Source organism: Coenobita brevimanus, chromosome 110 (assembly GCF_032717465.1).
Source record: "Coenobita brevimanus isolate Jiangsu-jjx chromosome 110, ASM3271746v2, whole genome shotgun sequence".
NCBI classification, from domain to species: Eukaryota; Metazoa; Arthropoda; class Malacostraca; order Decapoda; family Coenobitidae; genus Coenobita; species Coenobita brevimanus.
In genome coordinates, this window is record NC_137063.1 from 5,096,365 (window position 1) to 5,105,983 (window position 9,619).

Genomic DNA, 9,619 nt, shown 5'->3' on the forward strand with positions numbered 1-9,619 from the left:
TTTCTCATAAAAAGTGAATACAAGTTAAGAAACTTCTGCCTCTCTTCATATGTAAGGTGACTACTTTCCACTACAGCCTTTGTAGCTCTTCTCTGAACTTGCTCTAAGATGTCTATATCCTTGGCAAAGTAGGGACTCCAAGCCTGGACTGAGGTTTCCATGTGTACTCTCACATACCCTGGATATACTTTCTTGAATATACATGCATCCATGTGCTTCAAGCTATTCTTCAGTCTCCTCATCGCGATGTTACTTGGCACTGTTTGGATGGCTTCAGGTCATTTGTTACCTTCTATAGATCCCCAGATCTTTTACCTGTGTCATTGTTTTTATTTCATGCAGGACTTCTTCATTTCCTATACATTCTTTCATTTGAAATACCCTCATTCTGTCTGCCAATATGCATTACTTTACGCTTATCCACATTAAACATCATAAGCCACTTATCTGACTATTTACATGATTGAAATATGTCTTCTTGTAACATGTCTTGGTCTTCCTTTGCTGTGGCTCTACTGTACTCTTTTGTGTCATCAGCAAACATCTTGATTTGTGACTGTATTTGTTGTGGCAGATCATTGACAAATACCCTAATATGAAAAGTAATGGACCCAATGCAGACCCCTGTGGAATACAGCTTTTGACCGATGCCCAGGATGACATCGCACCACTGACCACAACTCTCTGTCTTCTGTTGCTTAGAAAGTCCTCAGTCCAGTTTATCACCTTTCCTTTGATACCATAACCTTATAGCTTAATGCATAGTCTTTTGTGTGGGACTGTATTAAAGGCTTTCTGGTAGTCCAAATATACAAAGTCTACTGCATCCTCTTCATCTACTGCCTTTTTCCAGTCCTCCAGAGTCTCCATCAGGTTTGTCAAGCACGACTTCCCTTTAATGAAGCCATGCAGATTGCAAGTTACTAGACTGTTCTTTGTGTGTTTCCACAGGTGATCTTTTATGCAGGCCTCCATTACCGTACCGTAAACTGGGGTGAATTCGGATATTATTGCAAGGAAAAGTTGTTTAAATTGATTAATAATTAATGAATAAACATATTAGAAATCTGTTTGCTCCCAACTGTTTGTAATTCTTTACTGTACGTTCGTGTATAAAGATACTTAATATATCACGTGACACATACCAAATATATACTAAAAAGCAACCATATGTAAAAAGAATAAAATCTGTAACATTGGCAAACTTTCTTTGGCAGAAATGTTAATGAATAGATGCAGGAAAATCTTCGGTGCCCGGATGTACTTTCATGCGTAGTGTGAAAGTGCAAAGTAAGTAATTGGCGTTATCTTGTCCATTCATCTCTTAACTGGGCATTTAATGAAATTTTTAAAATTTTAATGCAAATTGGAGTCAGTTCGGACATGGGGTGAATTCGGACAGGGGAAGTATGAACGAAAAAGTAACACTTTTTACAATGTACAATTGCTTATAATTTGCCAGATGTGGATAGGTGTGTAATTGGGTTCATATGTATCATTTACAGGTATACTCTTGAGCTTTTATGGTACTACCTGTTTAAACAAGGTCACCCAATGACTCGAACATTTAAGAAAAGAACTGGTGGAGATCAAGGTCCTTATCGTAGTGAAAAAGGCAAGCAAAAAACTGGTAAAGCCAAATAATCATGTTAAATATCACCTGTAACTTATAATCCATCAGTCTTCCAAAAACGAAATTATTAGTCAAGAAATGATTGTTCCATATACAGTACTAAGGTTTGTAGCTAGATTTATCTTATCTACATGTGTTCTAATATGTTTTATTTAAACCAAGGAAAAAAATAAAACTGCTCTTGTGTTCATATCTCATTATAGTCATTAGCTTATTTTGTCAGGGAGTGGCATTATTTTTGTACTGGAAGAACATTTTTTTTAAAAGCCCCAGAGCGTCCGAAATGGCCCCACATACGGCCGAGACTAAACTGGGAACCCAGGGTGGTCATATGCATTCATTTTCTATTTATGTACGAATTTATACAGTGTGTCCGAATTCACCAAAGTTTGAGTACAATTTCGGACACCCATTACTATATTTGCTATAATTATATATGAAACATTTTAAATTTTGTACTGCTATGATTTGATACCCTAGTGGACCAGCTCAACATACAGTACTTAAGATCTTGGACTGAATTAAAAACTAGATTACATGGCACAAAAAAATGAAAAAATCGTCCGAATTCACCCCAGTTTACGGTACATACATGTGACATCAAGCTTACTGGTCTGTGGTTTTGAGGGAACCTGCTGCTGCCCATTTTGTGTATGGGAAACACATCTGCTTTCTTCCATGCTGGTGGTATGATTCCCTCCTCCATGCTTTTATTGAAGATCATTTTTAATGGGTGTTACTAATTCATCCACACATTCCTGCAGCATTTTGGGATGAATCTTGTCTGGTCCCATGGCTTTGTCCACTTTCAAAATTTCTGCTTCCTCCGTATGTAGCTGTGTAGTCTCTTTGGGTTATCCTTAAAATCCATGCCAGTTTCCTTTCAGTTTCCTTTTCATATTTGTGCAGCAATGTTGTTGTCTTGTTTCTTTCTCTAGTATAGACCTCATTGTCTTCTTTACGCCGAGTTTTCTTGTACCGGTGGAATTTCTTATGCTTTCTAAGTTATGCCTTTTTTTTTTTTTTTTTTTTTTTTTTTTAAATCCAATTTGGAACCTTTTTTCTGTTCTGGGGCTTCTCATTTCTCAGTGGGATGTATTCGTTGCTCAGGGCATGTAATATGTTGACAAACCTGGTGTACATACTGTCGATGTTCAAGTCACTAAGAATCTCTTCCCAGTTGTGTTGTTGCAGTTTTTCCTGTATCTTCTTGTAATCCCCTTTAAAGATATCTCTTTTGTTTTCAGACTTGTTTTCTGACTGCGCCATGTAGCAAACAAATTTAAACAGGATTCCACAGTGATCACTTTTACCCAATGGATCATTAACCTCATCTATCATGTGTTCCTCATTCATTCATTCATTCATTGCCAGACGCCATGTATCCCAAACGGGGTGGCCAAGGGCTTAGAGTTAATTGTTTTACAGGGAGGGGCACTAATCCTCCACCAACCCCAGTTGACACGTAGGGCTGCCAACAGCATCTGGTGTTCCCAGGCGGTCACCCATCCAAGTACTAACCAGACCCAACGTTGCTTAACTTCGCTGATCGGACGGGAAGCGGTGTACTCAACGTGGTATGGCCGTTAGTGTTCCTCATTTGTCAAAATTATGTCCAAAAGAGATGGTTCACTGTATCCTCTATACTTGGTGGTATATGGCTCTTCTCTTAATTACCCTGTATGGGCCTTCAAATTTCAGTGACAGTTTATTGTCTCTGGTGTAAATGAGGTCATAGACAATATCACCTGTGCCGATGTTTGAGTCATATGCCTTCTTATTAAATGATTCAGTCATTTCTTCCTTGGACTTCATTAACTGTTTCTTTACCATTGTGTGTATTTCTTGAAATTCACGTAAGCGAAGTTTAGGATAATCGTCCATCTATCTATCTATCAATAGCCCGATGCCCTAATCCCGCAAAGGGTGGCCGCAGACAAAACGCCTCCAAGTCGCTCTGTCACCCACCATTTAACTACCCTCCCCCCAACTCACCCCCCCTCCCTCATATACCTCTCAACTCCATCCCTCCACCTCATCCTCGGTCTACCCCTCCCTCCACCTCACCTACATACACCCTCTTAGTCAGTCGTTCATTGTCATAATTATATGTGGGAATTTGTTCGCCTTCTAATGTCTCGCAAGGGAGACGTTTGTCTGACGCATAAATGATGAAATGATGTGTATCTCCTATGGATTTTTTAATTGCACAATTGAGTGATGCTTCAACTCTGGGGATCCAGTCATCCCAGTTTGCACAATTTTCACTGGGAATATGTCGTAGTACAGCTAATATTTTTTTATTCTGCCTTTCCACCAATCCATTGGAAACTGGATGGTAGGCCCTGACATTAATTTTCTTTATATTATATTGTTTACTTATTTCTTGCAAAATTTCAGAGTTAAATTCACTACCTTTGTCACTTATTAGCACCTTCTATGTGGTGAACCTTCAGATCACACTATCAATGAATACCCGTGCGACTGTTTTTGCTGTTTTATCCTTAATTGGAACCAAGATCACATTGTGAGTAATGATGAGTGGCAACAAAAAGATATTGATTGTGACTGGTAGTTAAGGGAAATTTAAGTAAATCAACCGTGACAGTGTCCCATGGTTGGTTAGGGACAGGATATCTTCCTATAGGTGGAGGTAATAACATGTAACCTTTGTGTCTTGCACATGACTCACATTTGTCTGTGTGATTATATACGTCTTTGCGTAACGTTGACCAATAATATGACATCCGGTCCTGCCTGTCTGTCCTGTCCTTGCCAGGATGCCCTGCATGTGGACTATCGTGTATTATCCTTAAAATATGTGGTATCATTGTACCAGGAATAACTAATTGCCTATTTTTTTTTTTTTATGATTTGGGTGTCCTGGATTTACTCTATATAGGGCATTGTTTACCATTGTGAATTGTTTAAGTGGTGCATGTAAATTGGGTAGTGGTACATCATCGCCTGATTCGAAATGATAGATTACTTTAGACCATAGGCTACTGGGTCCTGTCTCTGTGCCTGTAAGATTTCTTGATGTGAAAGGATTGTTTCCCCATTGTTGGAGAGTGATTCACGTGGACTTATTGTAGCGACATTGGCTAATGGATTTCGTGATAAGGCATCTGCTGCCAAATTTACTTTACCTTTTATGTAGTGAATATTTACATTGTAATTCTGGATTTTACACATCCGTCGTGCTGCCCTCCCAGAGGGGAGTTTTTCTTGGAACATGCCCACGAGAGGCTTGTGATCTGTGTATAGGTGAATTTCGTATCCATAAACAAGGTCACGAAATTTCTGTCTAGCAAATATTACCACTAGTGCTTCAAACTCTGTTGTACAGTAATTTTTCTCTGCTCCTTTTATTTGTCTGCTGGCAAAAGCAATGGGTTGGTATTTGCCTTATTTATCCTCTTGCATCAATACAGCACCTGAACTCTTGAGGGAAGCATCTGTGCAAATTATGAATGGTTTTGTGAAATTAGGATAGGCCAAGCAAGGTGCGCATGTAAGTTTATCTTTTAATTCATTAAATGCATTTTTTTGTTCCTCTCCCCGCTGAAATACCACTTGTTTTTTCAGTGGGAGAAATAATGGTTGAGCTATGTGAGAAAATTTGTTTTATAAATGCTCTGTAGTACCCGGCGAACCCTAAGAATTGTCTTACTTCATCCACATTTGTGGGTTCAAGGAAATCCCTTACTGCTTATATTTTATCCTCAGACTGTGGATCCCCTCTGCATCTAGTCTGTGACCTAAGAATTTTATTTTCTTAAAGCAAAATTTACATTTAGACAGCTTAGTTTTTAAACCTGCATTGGCTAACTTGTGTAGGAGCTGGGCTAATTTATGTAGATGTTTTTCTATTGTGTGTGTTGCAATTATGGTGTCATACCAGCGCAAAAAACGACGACACATGAAACACCCATATAAACAAATAGTCAGCATAGGAAGTCTCTTTGGAAATGAAAGCATTTTGGTCTGTGCTTTACATGAGGAGGAAGAGATTTCATTATTTTTGGATTCAGGCTCACCAATAAATTTAATACTGCAAGATGAGTTAGAAAGAATTTTTAGAAATAGAAGAAAAGTGATGTTTTTGGACAATTCAGACTTAAATTTATACACGGTGGATGGTAAAGAAATACCAGTTATTGGTATCATTGAGTGAAAGCTGAAATTCATAGAGACCACAAAATCATTCACTACCACCTTTTACATAATAGAAAAATTATCAATTAGAGGAAATATGTTGCTTGGACTAAGCACCATGAGGACACAAAATACAGTGGAATTTCGAATTTCGACAGGCATGGGTGCCTAAAAATCACCACGAAATTCAGATAATCAAAATTTAAACAGAACATGTTGTGTGCTGGAGGTGGGGCTGGAGCTAGCTCTGTGGCTAGGGTGAGAAGTGGTTGGAAGAAGTTCAGGGAGCTCTTGCCTCTCCTGACATTGAGGGGGCTCTCCCTACGTGCTAAGGGGTCTTTGTATGCAGCATGTGTTAGGAGTGTAATGCTGTATGGCAGTGAGACCTGGGCAGTGAAGGAGGAAGACATTCGCCGGCTCAGACGTACAGAAATGACAATGATTAGGTGGATGTGCAGTGCGTCCCTGCGTCCAAGGCCTGGAGAGGCTGGGTTTACAATGGAAGAGTTGAGAGGTAGGATGGGACTGGAGTGTATTGGTGTTGTGATGAGGAGAGGTAGATTGAGGTGGTTTGGACATGTGGAGAGGATGGGGGATGATAGTTGGGTGAGGAAGGTGAGAAGTGTTAATATTGGGGGTGGGGTTATGAGGGGTAGACCGAGAAAGACATGGGATGAGGTCATTAAGTGTGACCTTAGGGTTAAGGGACTGAACAGGGAGGCTGCAGTGGATCGTGCAGCATGGAGAGCCGCCATTAGGTGACCAAGGCTGACACATGCAAGCATGTTGGAGCCTTTAAAAACGAAACGAACTTCTTGCGGGAAAAATTAGTTTTTTGGATCTGGGGCCTCCAAACCTAATTATATAAAATCATGATTTTTTGGCCACACCCCCTGTAAACTTTATGAACTATAATTGTGATTCGAATTGTCAGATTCTAAACCGTCGAATTTCGAAAATCCACTTTATGATATTGATATCCCATTTCAATGGAATTAACTCTGACAGCAAATTCATAGAAGAAATTTCATTTCTTGTCCTACTAACTACCCCACGTGTGATATCTGACTTACATATCCCTCTAGCTTCCAGCTAAAGTGTGTAGGCATATGTGTGTGTGTGTGTGTGTGTGTGATGTTTCCAACACATGATCAGAGGCGCTTGACATCCTTGATTCGTCTAGACAAGGGGATGTGTTCTGTAACTCTTCCCAGAGAACTCAGACATAACTACCTGTCTTACATATTGTTACCTATAGCTATATAGTTACATACTGTAGTTATATATAGTATTGTATTATAACATATTATGCCTGCTGGTACGGTAAGCCAGGAGAGGTGCCAGTTACCCTGTGAAAGACTCGCTGATCAATTTTCGGTAAATCACATCAGCCGATCCGGGAAATCAGACACAACCATGTTGTAGACCACTGTATTTTGACTATATTCCACCATAAATTTGTTTTCAGAAATGTATATTTAACATGAAAATCTATCTATCTATTACCAGCCACCTTAGTCCCGTAAGGGGTGGCCACAAACAAATTGCCTCCATGTCGCTCTGTCCCCCGCCATTTTGCTGCCCTGCTCCCAGCTCACACCCCCCTCTCTCATATACCTCTCCAATCCATCCCTTCATCTCATCCTTGGCCTCCCTCTCCACCCCTCCACCTCACTCACATACACTGTCTTTGTCAGTCTCTCACTCTCCATCCTTTCCACATGACCAAACCACCTTAATGTGTTTCTCCTAACGCTTCCTGTCACATCCACATCCACATCACAACACTCCCTCACTTCCTCATTTGTCAGTCTCCTCTCCATGTGACTCCACATGCTCCTCTCAGATAACTCATTTCCACTGCCCTCACTCTGACTTCTGTGCCTCCAACAAAGTCCAAGCTTCACTTCCATACGTTAGAGTTGGTATCACAATACTGTCATGTAGTAGCGTTTTCACTTCCATGCTCACTTTCCAGCTTCCTATCACTGCTTTCAAGGAACCAGCAGCCTTTCTTCCCTACTGCACCCTTTCAAGCACTTCACCTTCTAAACTTCCATCCTTACTCATCACACTACCCAAGTACTTAAATGCCCCATCCAATTTCACTGTACACTAGGTCACAAAAGTATCGGTGCACAACATGCTTGAAACACTTGGGACCACAGAACAAAGGTCACTGAAATATTAGTATCCGACCGCATTGGTAGCCCTGATGTCGGGAGGTGTCATATATCGCCAACAAGCAATATCCTCTTGCAAACATGTAGCAAATGTAATGTTTATATAGACAGACACTGATGATACACAATTAGACGTTGGTAATGTCAGCAGTTGTTCAAACTTTTTCGGTAGGCATCGCACCCCCTGTGCACTGATACTTTTGAGATGCAATGTACATTCACTGACTTCACTTCTCTCAGAGACCATCACTTTACTCTTCCCTACATTCACCTTTAGATTCCGTTTCTTACACACTCCCACAAACTCATCCACGAAGCCTTGCAGCTCCCCTTCGTCTTCACTTAACAACATAGTATCATCTGCAAACAACAGTACAGGGAGTTTCCAAACACTGCCCCCTCTCATTAGGGCCACTCCCAGCATCCACTGCCCTACCTTGTATCTTTTTTATAACCCCATCCATATACAGATTAAAAATCCTATAATTAATTACGTCAAATCCCCTCATTTTCAAAATTACATGGAGCTTTTTCCCCGTTCCACGAGCTGCTCTTGGGCATGGCATCACATGACTATTGTGCATGCTTAGACCTCAGGGCCATTGAGATTAAAATTGGACAAAGTGCAGGCCAGTCAAATCGTTGACACTGTTTGCATATCTTCAAATTTCAGATAACCCTTACTTCAGTCAGTTGCATGATGGCTTCCTCTTGGAGTGGGTATACTCTGACAGAATGCAAGGCCATCGCTCGTTTTTTTAGGAATAACATTTTGGACATCGCTTGATTTTGAAACAAAAAATATTTTTTCTGGTCAATTTTAGTGTGATTTTAGTGAATCTGAGCATCATTTTTGTCAAAAATAACTTATTTTGGAGACTGGCCTACCCAAGGCCATCACCAAAACAAGTGAATTCCAACAAAAAGTGAAAGAAAAAAAAAACAATTCAAATTACACAAAAATTACCAGAAAATCACACTTCCAACATAACCTAACCTTACCTTAAATGTCGTCGTTAGAGGATTCACTATCCCCATTAGCCTCTTCCTGATGTTGTGAGGGTCTTGGGTGAGGGACTCTGACAACGACATTTAAAGTAAGGTTAGTTCAAGTTAGAAATGTGATTTTCGGGTTGTTTTAGTGTGATTATTTTTTTTTTTTTTTTTCCATTTTTGTTGGAATTCACTTGTTTTGGAGATAGCATTGGATAGGCCTATCACCAAAACGAGTGATTTCTGACAAATATGATGCTCAAATTCATTCAAATCGTACTAAAATCGACCAAAAAAAAAATATTTTTTTACTTTGAAATTGAGTGATGTGATTTACCAAAAATTGTCCAACTTATTTCATTGGAAAACATAGAAAGGCTGCATCTGTTTGGTAAAGAACTGATCTTGTTTGATTTATCAGTGAGGCGACAGTCCTAACCTAACAGTTTAACTAAACCAAACCTAATATAATTTCCAGTTGGGAAAGGGAAACAATATCCACCTTTGAGAATGTTTTAATAATTTTTTTCCATTGTGCCGGGAACAAACAGTTGTAGGTATTTCTATCTATCTGTCTATTGCCAGACGCCTCAATCCCGTTTGGGGTGGCCACAAACAAATCGCCTCCAAGTCGCCCTGTTCCCCGCCATTT

At 39.9% G+C, this 9,619-nt stretch overlaps 1 non-coding gene across 1 annotated transcript; it reads right to left on the bottom strand.

Annotated features, from left to right (window-relative positions):
- Positions 1–3,105: 3,105 nt before the first annotated feature.
- Positions 3,106–3,224, bottom strand: LOC145417661 (5S ribosomal RNA). Its single transcript, XR_013900526.1, has one exon. It is a non-coding gene; the product is annotated as a 5S ribosomal RNA (ribosomal RNA).
- Between the last annotated feature and the right edge of the window lie 6,395 nt (positions 3,225–9,619).